Source organism: Manis pentadactyla, chromosome 6 (genome assembly GCF_030020395.1).
Source record: "Manis pentadactyla isolate mManPen7 chromosome 6, mManPen7.hap1, whole genome shotgun sequence".
Classification (NCBI taxonomy): Eukaryota; Metazoa; Chordata; class Mammalia; order Pholidota; family Manidae; genus Manis; species Manis pentadactyla.
In genome coordinates, this window is record NC_080024.1 from 11,202,109 (window position 1) to 11,227,750 (window position 25,642).

The window sequence follows — 25,642 nt, forward strand, 5'->3', positions numbered from 1 at the left end:
TGTGCAAATACTCATTGTGCATGTTTGGTCATGGCGGTAGACGAATGGTAGACTTGGTTACTTTAGCAATGTAGTTGTTTTCCTTCAAAACCAGAGCAGCAGATGATTCTGTTGACATATAAATAGCATGCCAGTTTGTAAATTATTGATGCATTAATATTTTTCTTATTGACTGCAAATCATATTAGGAACTTAGGAATAAATAACAAATGTGGCATTCTCTATTATACTCTTTGTGTTCAATTTCTATCAACCTTTTCATCCTAGGATATATTCCTTTTGTTGACACCTATAAATATTTTGTCTAATAATTTATCACAATGCCTTTTGAATAGCAGAGTTCAGGGGAAAATGCTTTTTGGGGGGAAACTTGAATGCAGTCTTTTGCAAAATGTGTTTCACAGGATGTTAGACTTATGAGTATGCAATAAAGCCTCCGTATTTTCTGATTATAAGTTTAGGAAAATATATGGTAAAACAAAATACAAAGGAGGTATTTCCTAAATGTCGTCGGTCACAGAACCTTCTGCCTTATTGAGTGTGTTTGGAACTGCTGGTCTCCGTCCTGCCCAGGACTGGCTCCGTAGGTGTGCACAAACTTGGTGGCACCAAGCGCCCTCTATTAGTGCAAGCTTTTCACTCTGTGTGTTGTAGGTGCCCCCAAATACTGTATGCCTTGGAGCCATTGTCGTGACCTATTAATTGCAGTATTTTATAAATGAGACAAACGTATTTGTGTTTCTTCCATGTGCCCTTCGTTATTGAAAGCAAGCACACAAGCACAGGGGCCTCTGACTGTCTAAGGCTGCCTCCTCTGAAGCTTGTTAAGGAAAGGAGCCGTTCCCCGCATTTTAAAGACGACGGTTGGCGCTTCCTTGTAATTCTATCCCAGTTGTGCTTTAAACCATTGAGCCTCAAGTTCACATTGTTACTGAAATGCATAAGTAAAGATGTAGTTGATCAGTAAGTTATCTGATTTCAAAAACTATCTTGTCTACTTATAGTCTAAGGGAAAAAGATATTATTTCCATTTATTCATCCTCATTAGAGCTTTGCATGTGTGTGAGCACATAGAGCCACCAGACACTGAGTTCTAGTTTCAGGGTTGTGCTTGGTAACTGTTAGGCGACAATGACTCACTGGTGAGGGGTGCATATCCGGGGCTGTTGCACTACTTTCAGTGGATCACATATTCTGATTCAGTAAGGTCAGCAATGCCAGATTTTAACATAGGAACATTTTCTGTAAGACAAAGGTGGTGATTCACCTTGGCTCACACCTCCGACACGCGGGCATAGGATACATGCTTAATGATGGTTCTGGGCAGTCAAGTCTAGTTTCTACCTGAACTTACTGACTCTTTTACCATCGATATTCATTGGCTGCCACTGATGTCAGTGGGCTCATGTTAAGTTAAAACTAACTTAAAGGCTACTTAAAGGAAGCATCCTTTTATGGACAATTGAAAGTAAATGCCTGAGCTCTATGAATGGACATTCTACCAACTGCTGATCTCTTGAAAGTGTAAGAAACTAGAATTTTAGAGATTTGAGTCCTTCCTGCTCCTATCCTACATACTTACACAATGCTGGGAGGGGGAGATCTGTGTTCTTAAAGCCAGCTTTCTGTTGTGTTTGTGTTTTAATGCTCAAAGGCAGGAATGTAAAACAGGTTGTTGGTATGGGGTCACCCAGTTTTCTAAGCCTGGGTATCAATAGTGATGCTGACAGGTATTTATGGGTGACAGTGATGAGAAGTAGGGGATGAAGGGATGGAGCATCTCCAATAATTGTATCCAGTGTGACCCAAGCCTAAGGCCACCCAAGGCCAATTTGAAAAAGCTCTTTGGATTATTTTAATTGTTAAACCAGTTGTATCCTATACCATACAGTAGGGAACATACACTTAAGCTAGGCATCATTTTAAAGGTTACATATATATTTTACTTTTCTGTAGATGGAGATGATTAACACAATCATAGCTATTTGAACCATTCAGATCAGTTGCTGCCAACTAAAATAATGTGCATAAACTCAGCTCTGTTTACATGTCAACTGCGTAATATCTTAAGAGCAACGTCATTGTTTTCCCCTTCTCCAAGTAAAGCATGTTTTGATCTACATAGGGAATATTTTTAAAAAGTGGATGTTGAAGAACATAAACAATAGGGAGGGGAGACGCAGCTGTTTAAGATTTATCTTTTAATCTTCTGTTCTTTGGTGGCTTCTATCGTCAAAGGACTTTTCTTTACCTATTCTAGTGTATGGCTTACGACTATAAGTCTACTTTATCTGGTCTTTATTTTGGCTTTTTTAATAAAGGACGGAAGGACTGAAGGAAAAGTTTGATAAAAATATCCCCGAGAGTCCTAGATCTCGCTCTAGGAGCAGCAGGCCAGAGGAGCTACAGTCCTAGACTGAAAAGGTTTCTATGTTATGGGGCCAATAAATGCCAGGCCCTGTGCTTTACCTTTGGGCTCTGTGTGTGTTTGCCACAATCCATTAGTTACACCCAGTTGCTAACGTCTACTACTGTCTAGACTTTTCAAGAAATGAGAGATTTCATACTTAATGTTTTTACAGGACGGCACTCAATAAAGGATAAAAGTGTGCTTTTATGATGGTAATCTCTTCTGCAGACTTGTTTTCCAGAAGTGAAGATATTTCTGATAGCCAGGTACCTATTATGTGAAATGTTTTAGTTGATATAGTTTAGATTTATCAGAATGGCATTTTACTATGTAATTTCTCATTACCCTTTGTGAACACGAAGCTTACCCCGACTTCCTTTTATAAAAATAACTTTGTATATTCCAACGGGCTCTATTTAGATGAGCAGTTTGACAACACTTCCACCAGTGCTTTTTATAGCATCTATAAATCTGTGCTCAAGAGCATGGATTTTGAATCCCAGTTGCTGCATTTACTAGCCTTGAGATCCTGAGGAATTTACTCATCCTTTCTGAACCTCAGTTTCCTCATCTTTAAAGCAGGAATACAGTCTCAGGATGGTTGTGAGAATTAAGTGAATAATGCCTATTAAAACCCTTCACATAGTGCCTGACATGGAACAAATGTTGGCTGTATTGTTGATGGAAACTCTAAATGTGTATGTGTAATGTGTCTGCATATCACACCACAACTTCAGGAGTAGTTTACCCATATATCCAGGGAGGGAGGAGGATACAAGTGTAATTTGAAAACAATTACAGTCAATATTTAAATTTCTTAATTTTCTTTGTCATGATATTGAATTTGTATCATTGAAAACAGGTTGAGGTTTTTTTACATTTATCAAATGGGGTAACACTTTTAAAAGGTTACCTTCTACTTTACTTACTGCCAAATGTAAGGGAAACATCACAAAAACTTAAAAGCCCATTTTTCTTTGGCTGAAGTTAATCTTAATCAAGTCTTATGGACTTTAGGAAATGTGTATGACCATATATGATTTTCCTATAGATACTTTTTTATGACAGTGTAAACAGTAATTTGTTGGTTGCCAGTTATGTATGAAACACTAAGATAAATCAAGTAGAGTTAGAGATAACTCAAGAACCACTTGGTAAAGGATGTTAATGAAATGGAAGTTTATTCTCAGTATCAGAGAAGTAAATTTCGTGGCCTATGTGGAGTGTGGTATGCTTCTGTCATGCCTGATATAAATTTGCCTTTCAGCTAATGAAGTCTAAAAATCCACTCTTACAAAACTTTAGGGTGCTTTAGAATCGCTGACGGCAATCCATTTTAAGTGATGCATCAACTATTAAAATTATAAGTTCAAGACAAAATGGGAAGCACCTTCATGCCCAGTGATAAAACAGTTGTAACTCAGACAGTATTCCTCATTTAAGACCTGGGGTGCCATATAAAGAGGGTCATTGTCAGCAGTTCAGTGACATCACTCTTTGAGGTACTCCTCTCTGCATACACATCAGCAGTACCACAGAGAGTTTCAGGGGCAAGGACCTTCCTTCAAGCCCTTTCAGCTCCTCTCTCTGCCGTCCTCCTCCTGCTGTGGTTTCTGGTGGCCTCTTGCAACTGGATATGGAATGAATGAATTGTTCAATAGCTGCTTAATTGTCAGGGCCTGTGTCAAGTGTTTTCCAGTCACCATCTCATTTAATCCTCACAACCCAATGAGATAGGCCTGTTTATCATCATTTTACCAGGATGTGCAGCTCAGGGAGGTTGGTCCGGTACCTGAGTGCCAGTAAGTGGCACTGGGGGAGCTGAGGGTCTTGCCATTGTCCAGCGGTAAGCACCTTGCAGGTGGTGTCCATTCCTGTTGTGTCCCATTACTCTTGTTGAAATGTATTCTCACTCTGTCCCAACTGGTTAGGAAAACAACGTGTGAAGTGATTGTATTGTGTATGAATTGCACTGCCCAGCACTGCTTTTAGAATTAGCTCTTAAGAAATATCTCTGACCACCTCATCATTTTCCTACCATTTCCTAAAGCCATTAGAAGTCTGTGCTTACCTGGCCTGGGCTTCCCTTCCAGACCAGTAAAGCCACACCTCCTGGTCAGAGCATAGGGCCAGGCCTAGTGAATGAAATTGCCATCAAATAATGAAGGCCTTCACACTGCTATAAAACTTCATTGATGGGAAAATGGAATCTTGTAACTGACTTCCTAGTAAATTGGACTGAAGGGCATGATCTTGACTCAGGCTATTTGCCTGCCTCTAGAAACTGGGATTAGTTTGCTGTTGTCTGTTGACTTGAGTGGAAGTTATTGGCACACACAGGTCATCCCTTTTTGCATGTAGTTTAGTCTTTTTAAATTTTGATAACCTTTGAGTCATTGTGGCTTTGCTGCTTCCCCTAATAATACAAAATGTGCCATTTCTCGATCTTCCTCTGCACACAATTTTTGGTTCTGAAGATGAGCTATCTGCACATAGAATCACCTTTATTCTTAAGATTGTGGAAGATGAACTAATGCCCAATGAAAAAATGGGAGCATATTTTGATATCAGTACTTGAAAATTTCCAAGTTAAAGGTGTTGCATATTGTTAACAATCATTTAATTGTATGTCAAGTCTATTCATTTATTTCAGATGAGACCTGAGTTGGCACTTTGGTGGCTTTTACTACCTGCTGGTCCCCTCAAATAATAAAGATGTGGAGTTGGGAACTAATCCCCAGTTTGTGCCCTGTGGTTTATTTGGTAAATGGCAGGACGGCATTGTGTATGTATTTCCCTGAGTTGTGGGGAATGCTTGTTTATTTTGGTTCTGTCATCTGTGAACTAATACACATGGCCCCACTCAGTTCCTCCTGACCAAGACCTCCAGACATCAAAGTTATCTGCCTACATTTTTCAAAGAGATAGAAAGTATTGGGTCACAATTTCCATCCCTGTGTTCCCAGCTCTTTCCATCTCCCTTAACCGGAACACTAAACAGGGTAAAAACACAATGTGGAGTTTTAAAAAAAATCAGTGTGGAGTCTTTTAAGGAATCTTAAGTATTGTCTTTCCGAGTGTCTTCTTTGCAGTTGTCCAGATCTTCTGTGTTGTTGAAAAGCCCTTGAGGCGGACATTTCTCATTCTTCTCTAGTGGCTCTCTAGAAACTTTTCTACCTGGAAATATTTTTCTTCATGTTTCAGTTTGAAACTATTTCTGCAGTTTAAGCCCACTTACCCTATGGAGATGGAGAGCAGGTAGCTTAGAGTGTAGCCTTCCTTATAAGTCCTTTATTAAGCCCATATACTCTTCTTTTGTATAAATTAAGTAGTATGTTTCCTCTTCCCGTCTAGGTTCTTTATGCCTTTGCTACTCAAAGTGTGGTCCTTAGACCAGCAGCATGAGTGTCTCCTGGCAGCTGGTTAGAAATGCAGGATCGTGGACCCTACCCTAAACCTAGTGAATCAGAATTCATTTTAACAAAATCCCAAGGAGATCCTAAGCACAGTGAAGTTTGAGAAGCACTGCTTTATTTTATCCTTCCATAATTGGGTTATTGTTTTCTCTGTACTTTTCTCTTATGTGCCTTAGCAGTGGAGGCCAGAGCTGGACATAGTACTGTGATAGTGGAAATATTTTTAACAAGTATTTATCTCAAATGCCTATTAATTTAATGTCCATGATGTTAAAATAGTCTGAACTAAATTGATTTGTATTCTTCATTTATAATAACTTTGTAGTCTTCTGACTCTTTTGGGTCTTTTTCTGCCCTATGTTTACCCCTTTCACCTAACACAAGTCCTCATTCTGTGTTTAAGTGACTTGGTTGCAAGGAATCTTGCTTTGCACTTACATTGACTATCACCCTGTTTTTCCTCTTTGTGCTAGGATCTTTTGCTTTCTTGAATCGTTGGGTTGTTACGGTCTTAATGACTCATGGTTGAGAACTACTTCAGGGGTAAGAAGACCCCAAGTCTTACCTCAGTCCCACTACAAACCAGTTTTATGAGCTCTGACCACTCTAATGATGATTCTAACTCTTAGCAATATTACATGATCAAGGAAGTCATCATGATACCAGGACTTGGACTACTTTGATTGCTCCATTCATATTCATCCATGAACCCTGGTAATATGGTGATTTGGTCACACAGTGGGAATCACTTGTCCAAATGGGAATGGAGCATCTGAAACAAAAATTGCCATCCAGATGCGTATTTTGATTAGTCATTGCACCATCTTCCTAACCACTTTTATAGACCTCCCAGGTGGGAAAAACTTACACGCTGAATTTTTGTTAAGTTCTTAGTGAATGGCTTGGCATGTCCTTCTGTCACATGGTTCTCAAGTCCCCTTCCAGTTGGCTTTCTCTAGCTGTGTATTAGAATGGGCAGTTGGCAAGGATCTGGCTGCTCTCCATCCTCCTACCTCTGTCTGAAAGACTCTGGGAAGACCTTCATTTATACTAGAATCTCTAGGAAGGATCCAGAAGAGATGATACATGACAAGTCAGTGGCTGTGTTCGGGGGTTCTGTTGGGTACTGCTGAATACATGTACATTGGCTGGGAGTGAAGGGGGCTCAGGAGGGGAGGACAAGAAAGAGGGGCATCTCTGAAGAAGAAGGCTTGACATGGTTGTTCACACAGTCACCCTCTTCCTTACAAGGTCAAGGAAGGAAAGTGTGGAGTAATCAAATGAAAAGGTAGGCCATTGCCCATTTGTGACATGGTTTTACAGAAAAAACTTAAGACAATTTTTGAGCAGAATTAAGCAAAGCTCATCACAGGGCTGTTAATTAACTGTTAATTATAGCTTGTCACTATTGCATAGTAATGGTGAAATTGTGTGGTTCAGTTTTATTTTGAAGGCATTTTGTCAGCGTCTCAGGCTACAGCCTAGAAAGAATAGAAGCTATTGTTTTCTTTGTATACTTTAGGACCACAGTAGCTTTGGTGGCTATATTGAAGGAGAATTTGTTCATATTACCATTACCTTAGGGTTCAGTCTTAAAAACTTGATATTTAACCACCTGGAAATCAACTTGTTCTTTCTGTTCATTGTCTAATTTTTAGAATTTTGAACCCTGTGTACTCTCACTAAGGGTGGTGTATGTGTCCTGCCCCCACCCTGCTGTGTTTTTTCAAGTTTAAGGTTAGAGAAAACAGACCTAAAAATATCTTCCTGGGAAGACATCTTATAGTTAGAAACAGCAACTGAAATTTTTCAGTCTTACACTTTGAAATTTTTTTCTTTCGGTAATAAATCATCTTCCAAGGTGGGTATTTGTTTCATAAAGTGAAAAAAACCTCAGGGAAACAGTATTATGACTTAGGAATAACCTCTAGGAGAGCAAAGTTAGTAGTTTTATTTTTAAAAGTCAACTAATTCCAGGCCAGAGAGGATCTAATTCTTAATGTTGTTTTACTTCCAGATATTTGAAGGCTAATTAGCATGACTAATAGTCACAAGTAATATAAGAAAGTATCTTCTTGCTCATTGTGTTCTTCCCTCATTTTCACACTGAGATTTGCAGATGATTTGTGAGGACTAGGTATTATCTCCATTTTATTAAATAGTGGCGGCAAAGCAATGAATTGGGAAAGGCTGAGCACGGAGAGGTACCTCCTGGGACTCTGAAGCCATGGAGTGATGGTCAGACAGAAAGGCAGGCCTGAGAACAGCACCGTATCTTCCCTAGAACTGGTGTGCATCCCAGGAACAGCTGACAAGCTTCCTCCATTTCCTTAGCTAAGCGCAATAACTCTGTAGCACAGTTTCTCAAACTCAAGAGCTGCTGGCATTGGAGCCAGGTAATTCTTTGCTGCAGGAGGCCGTGCTGTGCACTGGGCGATGTTCAGGAGTATTCCTGGCCTCTCTATCCACTAGATGCCAATAGCATCTCTCCCACCTCACCCCAATCCCATAGTGACAACCAGAATGTTTCTAGGCACTGCTAAATGTCCCTTCGAGTGGTAAATTATTCCTACCCACCCAAACTAAGAACTGCTCTAGAGGTTTAGTGAAATGCTTGGAGGCTAGAAGGCCTCTGGAAAGGAAGTGGATTTAGCTCCCTGCATGTTTCAGCTGATGTCCAGATGCTCCTGCCTGGCACTCCAGTGGCCCAAGGATCACCTTCATGGACCCTGTTTATCTCCCTTGGGCCTGTGATGCCCTGAGGGTCATTGATAAATATTCTTAATAAGGATCCCTTAGTTAAGAGTTGTCACCACCTCTTCATTAAGAACTTGGTACAGCTGTCCCCAGCATGCTTCTAGTTCAGCCAGGCAGCCAGTCTCACACCACAGTGACAAACAGCTGCGCTTTAATTCAGCTCTCCAGGAACTTCTCAGCAAATGCCATCTTCCAAATTTAAAAGAAAAAGGTTGAGATGTCAGATAATGGAGAAAAAAGGGAGGAACAAGAGCTAAGTGGAAGTGAGGCTTGAGAGATGGAAGCAAAGGGCCAGGAGCTTTGGGGTCAGCAAGGGAAAGGTCAGCCCCACTTTTGTCAACCAGAAGAATTTTGCCACCTCATCCTAGACAATGGTCAAACAAGCGTTTGCAGTTAGTTAGAAGTCGGCACCATTGTCTGCTTCAAAGACCTTAGAGATGCAAGCAGCGTATACACTATCAATTATTTCAGATTATGTTTCCAATTTTTTTGCTTCCTCTTCCAGCTGCCAACGATTAGATGTGTGCGTCTGGCAGCAATTTCAGTTTTTCCCCGTTACTCAGGCAGCGTGGACTGGCCGTGTCACACTCCTGCTCAGTTCCTTCAGAGGAGAGGCTGAGGAAAAGAATTCCGAAACAAAACCCACCCAGTTCTACCCCTCAACAACTACAAACATGCCTTAGAACCTGGAAATAATGCATAAGAATGTCCTTGAATATCTATTTAAACCTGTTCTTGAACATTCTTTGTAAATTCCTTCATGTAGCCTTATTAAGTCTTCTGTTAGCTCACAGAGGGGTGGGGGGTCTTCAAGCTTCTGGCTTCTTCTGGGAAAGCAATAGAAGAGGCCTTTCAATGGTGTCTCTGCAGATCGCATTAATGTAAGATCTACTCAAAGATATGCTAATGCTCTGTGTCCTCGTGTGTAACTTCTGCTCCGTGTGGAGGTAGGCCAGGTCTACGTCTAAAATTGTATCACAGGGTAGTATTTTTAGCTTTATTACTACTAATTTTACCTTTCTTTGTATTCTGGTATTTCCCCCATACAACCTCCTCTCTGAAATAACTTTGTCTCTCTTCCCAAGACACATCCTAATGTTGGCCTCAGCATCCGCCCTCGGCACCTGGTCTGTGGATCCATCTTGTTTACTGGTTCCCCCAGCGTGTTTTCTGCTTGTGTGTTTTCAGGTCTCAGGAGAAGACATGAGATCCACTGTTACAATAAGAGCTAATGTTTGATGGCTAATTATGTGTCAGGCACTATGATGAGAATTTTTCATGCATTCTCTCACTTAACCTCAAGGATAAACTCATGATATGGGTACAGTTTTCCTCATGTTACAGATGAAAACACTGAGATTTAGGACGGTTAATAACTTGCTCAGAATCAGAGAGAGGAACACCCAGAGAGGAAAGAATGTGAAAGTTGTCTTAGTAGTCTTCTAAGTTTTAACTTGAAAATGGGTTTTCAGTTAAAATTGATCAGTCTTTAAACAGCCGTGTAATAATTCCATCTTCTCAAAATAACCTGTTTTGGATTGAATTTCCTAACTCACACTTTAGAATTCAGAATTGCCTACAGCTTACCACTCAGGTAGTGGTAACTCAAGGGTAACACACATTTATTGCATTACTTCCTTTCGAGCAACATTATAGTTTCTCTCTTTCTTTTTTTTTTTTGGCATCATTAATATACAATCACATGAGCAACATTGTGGTTACTAGATTCCCCCCATTATCAAGTCCCCACCACATATTCCATTACAGTTACTGTCTGTCAGCATAGTAAGATGCTATAGATTCCCTACCTGTCTTCTCTGTGCTATACTGCCTTCCCTGTGCACCCCCTACAATATGTGTGCTAATCATAATGCCCCTTATTCCCCTTCTCCCTCTCTTCCAACCCACCCTTCCCAGTCCCTTTCCCTTTGGTAACTGTTAGTCCATTCTTGGGTTCCGTGAGTCTGTTGCTGTTTGTTCCTTCAGTTTTTGCTTTGTTCTTATGCTCCACAGATGAGTGAAATCATTTGGTACTTGTCTTTCTCCGCCTGGCTTATTTCACTGAGCATAATACCCTCTAGTTGCAAATGGTAGGATTTGTTTTCTTCTTATGGCTGAATAATATTCCATTGTGTATGTGTACCACAATTTCTTTGTCTATTCATCTACTGATGGATACTTAGGTTGCTTCCCTATCTTGGCTACTGTAAATAGTGTTGCAATAAACATATGGGTGAATATGTCTTTGAAACTGGGATCCTACATTTTTAGGGTAAATTCCTAGGAGTGGAATTCCTGGGTCAAAATGGTATTTCTATTTTGAGGTTTTTGAGGAACCTCCATGCTGCTTTCCACAGTGGTTGAACTAGCTTACATTCTCACCAGCAGTGTAGGAGGGTTCCCCTTTCTCCACATCCTTGACAGCATTTGTTGTTCCTAGTCTTTTCGATGTTGGCCATCCTAACTGGTGTGAGGTGCTATCTCATTGTGGTTTTAATTTGCATTTCCCTGATAATTAGTGATGAGGAGCATCTTTTCATGTGCCTGTTTACCATCTGAATTTCTTTGGAGAAGTGTCTGTTCAAATCCTCCACCCATTTTTTAATAGGGTTATTTGCCTTTTGGGTGTTGAGATGCCTGAGTTCTTTATATATTTTGGATGTTAATCCCTTGTTGGGTATGTCATTTACAAATATATTCTCCCATACTGTAGGATGCCTTTTTGTTCTGCTGATGGTGTCCTTTGCTGTACAGAAGCTTTTTAGCATGATGTAATCCCATTTGTTTAGTTTTGATTTTGTTTCCCTTGCCTGAGGAGATGTGTTCAGGAAAAAGTTGCTTATGTTTATATTCAAAAGATTTTTGCCTATGTTTTCTTCTAAGAGTTTTATGGTTTCATGACTCACATTCAGGTCTTTGATCCATTTTGTGTGTGGGGTTAGACAACAATCCAGTTTCATTCTCTTGTGTGTAGCTGTCCAGTTTTGCCAACACTAGCTGTTGAAGAGGCTGTCATTTCCCCATTGTATATCCATGGCTCCTTTATCATATATTAATTGACCATATATGCTTGGGTCATTATAGTTTCTCTTTAACATAAGCCAATTACATAGGGGCCCTGCCCATGGCCTTCTGTAGTCTGAGATGGATGGGACAGGTCCTCATCCTAAATATTGACTTTGGTTTAAGACTTTCTCTCATAGCGCAGAAATCTTTGACTTTCATTTCTTTAATAAGAATTTGTAAGGTAAAAGGTGTGAGAATTGTGGGTGACTCTATTTGAAATGGGTTGTCTCATACTTGTATATTATGGAGTGTTCTTTCATTATTTAGTCCACTTAAAAAATAAATAAAAGGAACAGCTCACTTAACTTCAAAGAACCCAAGATTACATTTTCCCCAACCTTTACCCCCTTGGTGGTATTCTCAAAGCAAGGAGAAGACAAAGGCTAAAACTTTTTTGTTTGTGATTAATGATGATGGTCTCCAAGCGATGTTAATTAGATGTGTGGAGTAGGCAAAGTCTTCTCTGAGGGCTTGACCTTCCTACGAACAGCTAGGAATGACCTTGTCCTCTGTTCCACTAAGGACTCAACCTCCAGAAAGATCAGGGCCGCACAACTGAGGTACCCTGTCATTTTTTTTTTAAAGATGCTCATTCAATTCAGTGCATTTTTCTTGCATTACCAAGTTCTTCTGTAAAGTCAACCACAACCCACATTATCGGGGACTCCAGCTAAAACTTGTGGTGAGTAGGAAATAGATTAAACACAGGTTTTCCCTTTTCTCCGGCTGCCAAAAGTGATGTCAGTGTTGTTAATGAGCCTTACCTCAGCCCTGTGCCGACTCCGGGCGTCTGTGCTAACGCACGCCTGCTTTGCGCCTGCGCGTTATGGCAAAGCTGATGGGGGTTGATAAGAAACAATTGGGTAGTCAGACAGTTACTCAGACGTAAAATCAGGCACTTGCTTTCTTGAAACAATTTCTGATATGACTCCAGGGAGAGGACAAAAAATGTGCAATCCATTTAGTGTCTTACGGAAGTACTGAAGGCAGCGGGCTAAGCCTGCCCGATTCCCTTTTGCCTAATTACAGAAAGCGTATTGCAAACAATTTTTTACTGTCTCTACACCACATTGTAAACTCAGTTGTGATTTTAATTTAAGTCTACTGGTTTGTAGCAAAGCCAGACCAATAAAACCTATATCCTGTATTTCTCAGCATTAAAAAAAAAAAGAAAAAAACTGATGTGAAATTATAATATAAACCTCAGAACTGTAATTTAATTCCAAAGAGGGAGAACAGACTGCAGAAAAAGCTCTCAAGAAAACAGAAGACTGACTTTGATGACTTTCTCAGGTAGGGAAGATGCTATCATTACTTTCATGTCTTTGAGTAACAGGTTTATTTGGGTTGAGCTCTGTTCAAATGAAAGCTTCCTGTCCCACAGCTCATGTGGTCTGACTTGAAATGTAGAGGGATTGTTTTTCTGAGTTCTTTCACCTTGACTATCATGCAAATGGGGACATATAATTTTGGTAAAAGAGAGATCTGGATTTATACTTTGAGGGGACTTTTATGGTGGTGACCGTAAAATTTGCCTTTTTATTATCTCTTTATTAATATCTATTTATTAACATCTCCTATTATCTATTTTATTATCTATTAACAGGCATGCTCCCTGTTAATCAAAAGAATGGGAAAAACCCAAGTACATATTCTTTGGCTTAAGAGATTTCTGAATGTTTATTCAGATTTCTTTAATATAGCGTTGACAGAATGCTTTTACTTGTTGAGAACCATATGTTGTTTGAATCTACCTTCTCTGTAAATCCCTAACCCTCTTGACGAGCTTCCAGACCATTCTCTCCTCCTTTGTTGCTGGGGATGGAGAAATGCACAGCGCTGATGGCTCACCCCGTGGATCACAGTGGGAGCACACCGGCTTGCTGGCCCTCTTCGGGCCACTCCACCCCTGTCTTCTTTCCTTTTCCTCACTGGTGTTCTCCTGAAGTTACTAGCCCTGCCACAAGGGCTTTCACGGGGACGCAAGAGGACCTGGAATTCTGTGGCCTCTCACACGCTGCCAGGTCTTCCTGGATTCTTCCTTGCAGCCTTGCACACTCGGACGGCTGGTTGGCCGCCTAGTTATTCCCACCAGCCCTCTCCATGTGACTTACACCAGGCGAGTGCTGTTCAAGCAGCTCCATTAAAGCACTGGCCCGGCTGGTTGGTTCCCCTTTGCCATTTAAGACCAGGAAACCATGTCTCTCCAGCTCAATTGGGGACTTTTAGTATTTTAAAAGATGTTGGTTTCTTTTCTTTAACTAAAATGGCTTTCTCCTCTCAACATAAAATAGCAAATATTTGTTCTTACCTCTAATTTCAGTTCAATCCTTTTTTTTTTTTTTTTGATATTATGGTCTGATGGCTTTACAACTAAGAATGCTTCTTAACTACTTAGGTCTGTCCTTTCCCAGAGTCTCAGCTTGCCCCACACTTCTCAACTGTACCTTGTAAAGAACAGAGGTCTCCCTGTGTCCCAAACTTGAAGCTCCTTGTGTCCCAAACTTGAAGTTTAGATTTTCTTTTCTTTTTATTTAGGTGATTACCACAGCTAACAGAGTTGGGATGATAATGCTGTTTCCTCCCTAAATGCTGCCGTCTAACCCATGTGGTTGAACCCAAGCTCTAAGCCAGAAAATCGCTTTAGTAAGGGTTTCATAGTCCATCAAATGCACGTGTGGTCTTAATTATCCATCTGAGAGTGCATCCTGTGGATGATAAAATGAGGAGCACCTATAAACCCCCAGAACTATGAGTGCATTTAGTACTGATGATTTAGAAAAAGTTACTGGCCTGTTTGCTGCATTCAGCTATGCTTAAAAATGGAGTACCCTTGCAGTGTTTTATAAGGTGTTTTATTAATATTGAAGCATTCTAGAAGACTTGATCTGCTCTAAATTAATGGAGCCATGAATTACGGCATCAGCATCGATGAAGTGGCTCAAGAAATGAAACACGGTCATAGTGCTCATGTGTAGTTGAATGTAATGGTTTGAAATACAACATCAACAGATTTAGAAGAACCGGCGGGAGAGGTCACAGGTGCCATATTCAGCACCCCACAAGGCACAGAGCTCCCCACCTCCATTCTGCTCCCACCTCTCTTGCAGTGTTCCTCTTCTACTCCCAGTCAAAGGGAACCTTCTTCTCCTCTGGGGACAGTCCCCTTCTGGCTCCTCTGTATACTTTGCCCATGCCATTTTTAAGGACTTTGGCTCTTGGAAACCAAAACCAGAAAGCCAGAGGTTTTTTCTGGTTTCAAACAGGTCATGCTTCCCTGCACACACTATGAATTTGGAGGATAGCAAAGTGATAGAATACCAAGAAGGTTTAAAAAATTGGCTAGCATTCCAAGTATTTTCTCAGCACAGATTTTTAAGAATGGGAAAGATCTACATATGGTCAAAATAATTTTTACATATTATTTTCCTCTCCTATTTTGACATTTTTGACATTAAATGAATTTTTTTAAGTTCAAACCCTTTAAGTAAACAGTAAATTTAGAACCACAGCTGAACAGTGGTTTTCCCTGGTGATGGGTTTATTTCATCTTTACATTGTCCTGTACTTTGCAAATTTTCTATAGTACACTCAAGAATTTTTAAAAAATCACAGCTATTTATGTTAAGTCAAAGAGAAATATGCTGTTTTGACACATTTCTTTAAGTGGTGGAATTTATGTATATGAATTTCTCTAGTTGACTCTACAGCATAAGATTTCAAACAGTGATCTCCACTGAAGCAAAGTCATTAACTGTAGTCATTTATTTTCAGGTGCAGTTGCAGGAGGAAGAGTTACTTTCTGGCTACATTTTCGTATATAACAATAGCTAAGTGACTTATAATAGTTTATTCCTATTTTTTTTTTTTGTAGATAATTATTTTTTATTGAAGGGTAGTTGACACACAGTATTACATTACATTAGTTGCAGGTATACAACAACACAGTGATTCAACATTTATATACATGATAATTCTAGGTACCAGCTATCACCATACCAAGTTGTTACAATATTTTGACTATATTCCTTATGCTATACATTACATCCCGGTTACTTATTTATTTTACAATTGGAAGTGTGTACTTTTTTTTGTTTTTGTTGTTTTTGTTTTTGTTTTTGTGAGGGCATCTCTCATATTTATTGATCAAATGGTTGTTAACAACAATAAAATTCTGTATAGGGGAGTCAATGCTCAATGCACAATCATTAATCCACCCCAAGCCTAATTTTCGTCAGTCTCCAATCTTCTGAAGCATAACGAACAAGTTCTTACATGGAGAACAAATTCTTACATAGTGAATAAGTTGCATGGTGAACAGTACAAGGGCAGTCATCACAGAAACTTTCGGTTTTGCTCATGCATTATGAACTATAAACAGTTCAAATATGAATACTCATTTGATTTTTATACTTGATTTATATGTGGATACCACATTTCTCTCTTTATTATTACTATTTTTAATAAAATGCTGAAGTGGTAGGTAGATACAAGATAAAGGTAGAAAACATAGTTTAGTGTTGTAAGAGAGCAAATGTAGATGATCAGGTGTGTGCCTGTAGACTATGTGTTAATCCAAGCTAGACAAGGGCAATAAAACATCCACAGATGCAGAAGATTTCTCAGTTTATTCCTATTTTTGTAATAAAAGTAGAAACTACCTATAATGCTCTAACCTAAGATATTTATAACTATGTTGCATTTGACTCAATAAACTGGCAGGAAATTTCAAGGTACTTAAATATAAGATGAAAAATTTCAGTGAATGGGTTTGACTAAAAGTGTATTGCTAAAACGGTGTGGTTCCCTCTACTGGGCTTATGTCATAACCTTATGATGTTTTCAGCTGCTTTACAGTGAAGACTAGTCAGTAGGCTGTAAGTATGAAAGGAGCAGAAGCTTTATTTGTTTTTCAGGTCTAGGAGGCATAGTTTAAGTAGGTCCAGTCTTAAAGATGTAAATTCCTACAGGATGCAATAATGCAGTAATCTCTATGTCTCAAGTAGTTTGCTCAAGTGTTGACTTATTTGATAATGTTTTAAAAATTGCATTTTTCATTACTGGCAACAGGATTAGGTGGGTTTTATCTTATGAGAGGACACACAGAAGGGTACAATAAATGCTGATGTGGTGATGAAATTTTGTCAAAATGCAATTTCCTGCTACTAAATCTTGTGACAGGTGCATTGTATTCTGAGTTCAGAAGATAGTCCCCAGAGACGTGACCAGAGAGAATGCACCACAGGAGCATTTGATATTTGCACACCTCTTTTCTAAGGAAATGTTTTGCCTTTTTTTTTTCCAGTTTATGCATGTTACAAATGATTTTTTTGTGTCACAGTGTTTGCCTCATAGGGTCGATGTGAGTCATTTGGGGTTGTGTCTATAAAGTGCATTAAACACAAGTCTACCCAGGTCTTCCTTTTCTGTGCTTATTATAGTCTTTTATCAGCATTTTTAATAGCCCTCAACGGATGTTTTTTAAATTGAATCACTGCAGGAGCCTAGTATGTATATTCCTTTTTTAAAAAACATATCCTGAGCTAGAAAATGTATGATATACACCTTTGCCTTTCTTCAAGTGAGTTTCTTTATTCAAACTCAGCCCTTGATTGCAAACATGTAGAGGCAGAGATATAACCAGATGAACTTAAGTCCGGTATAGCATGTGCTAAGATCTGTCTCTAACATTCTGAGAGTTTATTTCTACACAACTCATCAGAACAGTTGTGCACAGCTCTGTTCGGGGAACTTGAGTTTTGGAGTTCTTTGGCTTTAGATAATAACCTCACTGGGAACCCTTACCCAGCTTCATCAGCCCCTTTATTTATCATATTTGGCTCTCAAAGCTTTCTGGCTGTTTCCTAAGATCAAATGTGCCCTCAAAGGGCTGAGACTGGCTGCTATAGAGATGACTGGAAAGAACATGCGCAAGGCTGAGAAGGCAGTGGCAGAAAAGAAATGGGAACTTGATAAGGTATTCCAAAAATGTTCCAAACAATGGCTGCAGGAAGGGAATAAGTATGCAGACCCCGAGGCGGCTGCAGGGAGGACAGTTCTCACTGAGGGATGTCTGTTAAAAACCCTTGTCATTTCCCCAGCAGCCAGTGTTTATGTACACACAGACACGCATACCCTTGCACAAAGATAAACAAATGTGGACTTCAGACTTTCCCTTTAAATTTTTCCAGGCCTCTGTTGCCTCTTCATTAGCCTTCTGTTCCCAGCCCCTCCATGGCAGCATTACCTCCGACTAATCCACTTGCTCTTACTCTGTCACTGACTCCTAATTTGATGGTAGTCTAGGTAGCATTAGTGGCTGAGACGTGTTGATCAGGATTTATGATGCAGGGCTTCAAGAAGTAGTGTGCTAAGACTTTAGAGGGAAGGTATGTGATGCAATTGATACATCCTTTTATTTCCTGCTCTTTGAACATACATACTCATGGAAAATTACAGGGATGGTTTCGGGGGAGGTGGGGGCCAAAGAAATCGATTTCAGCCTCCAGTGAAGTCATACTTCTGCCTCCTCCTCCCCAGTCTCTGTCCGTCTGCATCCATGCAGGCCGACACATGTGATGGCAAAACTGGATACAGTTTGTTCCTGTGCTGAGCTGCTCATTCAGCCATTCTGGGTGACAGCCAGGTGAAAAATGAAAAGCATGGCCTGTGCCCTTCACGTTTCCCCCAGTTTACATAAACCAGCAGTTCGGCTCGGGCCCTTTAATAAAGTACGGCCTTCCTACCTAATTTGGGGCCCAAAGCTGTGAAGCTTTGTTAAGCTGTGTTTAGAAATTCTGGTAGGAACATCCGGATAGATTGCAATGTGAGTCCAGGAGAAACTTTAAATAAGAGATCTAGAGATGGTTCTCCCGGGTGTTCGAAAGGATTGGGTTTTCCTTTCCATCCGAGAAACCACACAAAGTAAATCCTGTTTCTTTGCAATTGAAGGGATCATCCTGGGGTGCTTCTTTGTTCCTGCCTTGGCGTCTCCCTGTCAAGTCTTTATTTGTAAATAGAAAAGTAGAACCTCTCATGTAGGGGCGGAATTAATATTTTAAAATAAACAGAAACCTCATGAAACTAGGGTCTTCATTTGGGAAATTTCAACTTACCTGAGAGCCGTTATGTAAATAGAGAATGCTGACTGAGCCCAGCCATATTCTCCTTCAAGAGAAGAGAGAGAGAAAATCATACCGGTCAACATTTACATTGTGTGAATTTTAGAATCTGTCACTCCCCTCGTTGTTGATGTGGGTTATCACGCTGCATCTTGACAGATCACACAGCGTGTCCTTGTTGTCCCTATGCGTAAAGATGCCTCAGCCTGTCATTCCAGATTCTTCCCCATCTGCCTCACCCCACATTTGTAGACTTAACTCCTACCCCTTTCCGGATACCTCGTGCTCCACTGAAACCACATTCCTCGCTTGGCCTGCGGGTAGCTCTGCTCTCACTCCCCTGGGCCTTGTTAATCACATGTCCTCGGTGGGAGTGTGCTTTGTCCCTTTCATTCATTCGGCTCGTATTTAGTGAGCACCTGCTTTGTGTCAGCCTTTGTGCTAAGCTAAGCTGCAACACTGAAGCTACATACATACAATCCTTGTCCCCACATCCCCAAACCATTTCTTTTCTTCCAAACCAAGCCAAGAGGGGCTTCCTTTATATTCCTAGTTAGATGTATTCTTTTTCTCCTCCATGCATCCTGACCTTTCTTTCCTGTGCTTCTGTCATGGAAGTCACCTCCTTTCTACTTTGCATTCTCTGTATGAGCAGTGTTGACCTTCCTTTTTAGAACTTCTAGAAAGCAGGGCCTGTAGCGGAATCCAGCCTTGTGTCCTCCATAGTACTTAATGCAACCATTTGCTCATTCAAGAGGTGTTGATTATCTACTCTGTGCCGCATACTGTCTAGGACATTCTCTAATTCTTGATATTTATGACTTTGAATGCATGAAAAAATATGGAGCTCAGAAGACCACCTGCTGTTAATACTTGAGAGCATAATAGGGTTTATGAGGTTGATAAAGGTGTGTCCTCTCTGGAGGGGAGTGGACAATTCCTCTTGAGGTCGGCCTTCCTAACTTACATAGAAGAAATGTGCCTCTGCCAGAGTAATGATGTATATTATATCTAAATTGGAATCCCTCTCTTTTTTTTTAATTTAATGATTACTTAGGTCCATTTCACTTGGGTCTCCTCTGCATCTAAAATTCTCACGTCAAATAATGCCACGTTCAAAACTGATTTTGGCTTTTGTAATGTTAAGCCCTGAAACTTTGAATTCTAAAATCTTCAGTTTTCTTGTAACCAAAATATTAAGACATTGCCTGACTGTAACCTGCTTACCATATTGTGTAGGAGTTTTACAAAACTGTCATTTACATTTTGTTTTGATCATAAGAACACCCCAAAGCATTTTGTGTTTTTGCATTGCTAAACCTCTGGAACCTCCAAATCACATCATTTGTTTACTGATTTAATATTGACTATTTTGAGTTTGTGATTACTTTAGACGCTTGCGTTTTGAAACAAACAAGTTCAACAGTTTGTTAATTTTATTTAAGTACACAGTACTGTTTGTGCCTGTACCTCAGCTTATCTGATACGGACTCCTTTTTAAAGAAAAGCCCTAAAAAACTGATAAAATGTACATTTTTGAGATGCCAATGGTGACAGATTCTTTCATTTTCCTTTTCAGAATGAAGACCTAAATGACCTCAGCAAATCCTCTTTTAACTCATGGGTACCCAGACTCTAAATGTTTCATGATTCACAACCAGGACCTCACGTCTTTCTTCTCAGTAGATGGTACGATGCATCCATTTCAGTTTGTTTACTTTATACAATCCTCAGGAGTTCGTGGACTGAACTGCACGTACTAGATTGTGCCAAGCAAAAAAGCACTGTGACACCAGAACAATGAGTCTCCATAAACTTCATCTTCAACCTGAAGGACTTAGCTGGCCACGTGAGCTGATGTGCCCGCCGCCATACCACGCGAGAATGGGTTTACTCTCATTACATTTACAAGATACATTTCATCTGCTGCTGAAACTGTGTAGGACAAAAAAGCATCATTGTAAATTATTTCATACAACTGCATCGGGTGGAGAGAGTATTAAATATTTAACATAGGTTTTGATTTATATGTGTAATTTTTTAATTAAAATGTAACTTTTCTTATAGCACATCATTTTTTTGGATGTGGAACTGAGGTATACAATGTTCTGTTGTAAAGAGTGGAGCCGATGCTTAAAACAAGGCTAACAAAAGTAGAATAGGGTACGATCCTTGTTTTAAGATTGTAATTCAGAAAAATAATATAATAAGAATCATAGCGCCACAGATGGTTCTCAATTATATAGTTATATTTGCTGATACGATCTCTTGTAATATAGCCCTGATGTTGAGCTGAGATCCTTACAAGAATTGATCTTAATTTTGTATTTTTTCTGTAAGGCAGTAGGCCGTGTTAATTAAATGAAGAAGGATATATTTTACTGGGTATTTTCAAGTGTCAGCTTAAAATTAGCAATCGATTGGAAGCAAAATTACAAGAAAAGGAAATCAAAGTCTCCCATTGTATATACTGTAAAGAGGAGGAGACATGGGAGATCCCTTCAAATCAGAAGCTCTCTTTGGAATGAACAATGTGGGTGTTTGTAAATTCTGGAAATTTCTTTCTATTCATAATAAAGTAGAGACTGTTGATCTTTTATTCTCCCCCTTCCCCGCACTTCTGTAAGCTTCCTGCTCCTCTGCCACCATTTCTTTCCATGCACATGTTGGGGTATTTCATTTTCTGCATTGTCTTAAGAAAAATGGGAAGACAAGCTTTAATTTACAACCAGAAATGAAGATTCCAAAAAGTGTTTTTTTTTTTTATCATGACCAGGATCACATTATCATTTTTCCTTAAGACCTTTAGCTCATGTTTTCTGAGAACTTCCAGTGTTACAGCATTTAACCGAATGTAATCGGGCCTATTTGCCCTGGTGGGTACTGGTTAGTTAATAAAACCCAGTGTGCAGAGAGCGCATCAAGGCCTAATGACCTGCTATAGAAATATCTAGCCAACAATGAAAATGTTTATCTTCTTCTTGTTTGGGAAGTACACACATCTTGGAGTTTTTTCTAGTGAAAAAAGTAACAGCAATGGACACACTTAAAGACAGTTCCTACAGAGTTTTTAAAAATTTTTTACCAGGAAACTTCCTAAAGGTTAAGTGAATTAATGCTAGTATGAGCCCCCCTTGGAGTTTGTGTAAACTTTATCAGGAGTTCCCAGCCCCACTGCTGAGAAGAGCAACATTTTATTTCTCTGAAGGGTTGAGTTCCCTGAGTAGGGGAGGAGCTACAGGAAGGGGCCAGGGCTGGGGGGCACTGCAGTGTTGGCTGCCCTCCATCAGCTGGTCAGCGACCCCTGCTCTGCTCAAAAGGAAGCAGAGATAAACGGAACCCCACACGGTGCTGAGGCCTGTCGTACTGTTAATTCAGCCGGATGGCATGCACCTCCCAAACTGTTGTGCAATGTTAATTGTGGCAGATTCTAATCATTTGCATGCTCATCAGTTTCTAAGATAAATAGGTCTGTAGTCATAAGAATCCATTGTTTTCAAGGAACATGTTGTATTACATCATTTCCTATTAGAAGAGAACACAACCAGTTGAAAAAATCTGATACGGAACAAAAAACTTTTTTTTCTTTCATAAAAAAAGCTTTCTTGTTCAAACTTTCATTCTTCAAGTATTCTGACTCATCCCCTCGCTGGTGTAGGAAGAAAGCAAGCTCTCCTGCTCTCTTCTGTTGAGGACATAAGTTGTTAAAGAGAAATAAGTGAATAAAGTCAGCCCCATCTGTTTTTTCCTGTAAAGCTGATTATGATTTCTCAAGGAACCTAAACTTTGAATATGTATTACCAAAATACCTCTGCATGTGAAATTACCAACATATTTTGGGTGAGGACAGAAATGAACAACAGACTGGAAAAGCCATCTCTTGGTTTCTCTTTCTCTGACGTTCTGTTGAGTCAAATAGCATAAAGGTAGAAATTATTTAAGCTGCTTCTCGTGGTCCCTGAGCTGGGTTTGGTGGTGGTATCAAACATAACTGACTTAAAACTGGAAGTTGCTGGTATTTAAGGCCAAAACTCATGCTTTGGCTGCATGAGGGGCTGACCTGGAGCAACATCAGCTGCTAAGTCCTTGTGTTCAATTCTTACTGAAGAGAGTTGCTATTTCAAAGTATTTATAGGGCAGCCAAGGGCTTATGTTAATGGAGCTTCTAGTAGACTCTGGTTAACCTATAAACTCGTGGCTTTTTCTTCCTAAGACCAACCTTTCACAGTGTTCTTGAGATTTAGGAAGAGTTTTAAAATTCTCCTTTGAACAGATATGTTTCATGACTTCGATGGTTTCTTCTGGGGAAAAAAAAAAGGTCCCAGGACCAGCTAAAAATGAAGAGTATCCATTAATGATCAACCACTTGAGTCAATAATGACAGTTCAGTACTGATGTTACATGTGTGGATATTTCTGCTAACTTTCAAAGGTCAGGGACTCTCTTGACTAACCTAGGTTGACAGCAAAAATGGATTTACTAAAAATGATCTAGTCAGTAGTAGAGATTTTTAACTTTCCCTGACTATTGTGTCCTAGCTATCTTCTAACTTTGAGACATTTAAAGTGCTAAGAAACATCTTTACTATACTGTAAGAAACAATATTTTATAATACTGAAGCTCTGTTTTGTTCAGTCTTGCATCCTGAATGCAATATGCTGTGTAGTTGAAAATGTTACTTTTATTTATAGCAGGTGGTTTAAAAATGGGGGAGGGGAGTTCATGGTCCACCCACAACAGAGCCACGGAAAACAGGATAGATGTGAAATGCTCCAGCTGCTTTGGCAGAATTCTGTGGACAGTTCATCACATAAGGAAGCGCTGAAACCAGAGACACTGAGAATTAAGACCTTGATCAGGGAGAGACAGGGTCCTTTGGAAGGCATGCAAAGGTAACGGATGGAAGCCAAACATGGAATCGCTGCTTTGCAATGACTTGACAGGGAGTTAGTGTTCCTACGTTTGGGTGTGTTCGTTGGAAGTAATGCTGCGTTCGTATAGGCTGAGAGATTTGAGAGAAAGAAGCACGCGTTTCTAGGGATGTGAGGAAATAGGACCTTGCCGATTCTAAGAGACCTCCAGACTATAGGCTTACTTACAGAGAGCGAAGATAGTCTTCTGGTAGTTAGAACATCAAGGGTAAGACCCTGGTGCCTTTGGTCATTTCCAAAGCCAAGCCAGAGAAGATTGTGGAAACCCTTCTGTAAGCTCTGTCAGCCAGTCTCCTAAGTGTGGACAATGCGTGGGTCAGGTGGCATGTTGGGCTCCCCTCGCTGCTTGTTACCAGAGCATCCATTTAGCTGCTGGGTGGAGGTAGAAAGCTTTTGCAGGTGTTTGCCCCTACTCTGAAGGAATTTAGCAGTACTAAGGAGCTTGTAATTAGCTAATAAGATTAGAAAACATATGACTTAGGCTGGAGCGTTGTCTTCCTTTGCCTGGTTGGTTGATGACTTGGCATTTGTGGTGTATACACTGAGAGAAATCTGGTGTTTAGACTTTTGCCATTCACCTGGCATTTCCCCAGCGTTGACTGATACGCCACAGGGTAGGACAAATTGAGTAAACAGGAAAATGTGTCTATTTGTGTAGACATCTTTAGTGATGTTCTTGTTTTCTTTTCAGAACTTCGCTATTGGCTTAAGAATATAGTTCCCGGAATGCTTTTTCTTACAGAGTTCTTTCTTTTCACCTCTTGGCTGCAGAGTGGGCCAAATTAAAGACACATATATTTTTTCACTTGCTGTGTGTGCAGTTTGGTTAATCATCTTAAGATGGTGGTGCTCCCCTGGTGCTACTTCATCTGTACAAAAGGACCAATGCATGGTCTGTATTGCTACCAAAACATTTACTGTATATATGTGTATAACATATGTATTATGTATATATGTAATGGGTACCAGGCCAGGTATATATTTTTATTTAGAAGTGTTTCACTTTTCCAAGTTTTCTTTATAGTGTTATGCTTATTTTCAGTTTTTCCTCCCCTGATTCTGTCTGGTACTTAGAACTGTAGTGTCTTCATTGTTAATTAAAGAAAACTGTCTAAATGAATTCACAAATGTGAATGCTAATGGTCCTTAATGTTTTTGATTTTGGGGATATGAAATGAAAACTGCTCTTTGAGATCTGCGGGGGTGTTTGATTGGGGAAGAGCTGTGTACGCCATTTCACATGCTTTAATAAATGATTTTGGAACAGATAGGCTTGCCTCACGCCCTCCCTCTTTAGTTGGCTTCCAATGGCCAAGAGCATAAAGAAAAGGACCTCTGAAGCGATTTTAAGCTGCCTGTGGTGGTGGCGGTGGTGCAATGGGTGCTTCTATTTGTTATGCTTTCCAGGAGGTCCTAGGACTTGGTCGGGGCTGAGGACCACTGCTGGGAAATGGTGTCCATACTCGTTTGATTTCTAGAGTCACATTTCAAATGCTGATTCCCTGGGGCTTTCTAAGAACGTGTGTTTATAAATGGGTGACTTACGGTTGGCAAGTTTGGAAAACTGATTTCAGTACAGGTGGAGTCTTTTGGATCATTTTGCCACTAGAAGGGTTAGAACGCCTATGATTTATTTTTTAAATCATAAAGCATGTTACAGTGTAGAAAGAGCCAAGTACCCCACCCCTCCGAAGTTGAGTTCTGTTGCTAAAACAATTGAAATAGATGATCAATGTGTCTTATGTTGTTAGGGTGAGAGGTTAAACAAAAAATTTAATGGGTGCAATGCTTCGCTGAGAGTAAAAAGACTGAGTTTTCTGTCTTTTCTTTCTTTCTTTGTTGGACCAAGCTAGGGGGAATATTCCTTCTTCCCAGCATCATAAATGACATTTTCATTGTTATGAAGTAGCACACAACATGATTGAATAAATGTTTGAAGAC

At 39.9% G+C, this 25,642-nt stretch overlaps 1 protein-coding gene across 1 annotated transcript in view; it reads left to right on the forward strand.

Annotated features, from left to right (window-relative positions):
- The window catches only part of IRS1 (insulin receptor substrate 1), a 60,722-nt gene extending 35,753 nt beyond the window's left edge, over nt 1–24,969 (forward strand). Inside the window, exon 2 of the mRNA XM_036913591.2 lies at nt 20,350–24,969. The gene's annotated coding sequence lies outside the window, so the exon portion shown is untranslated. The remainder of the gene's footprint in view (nt 1–20,349) is intronic.
- The last annotated feature ends 673 nt before the right edge of the window (nt 24,970–25,642 follow it).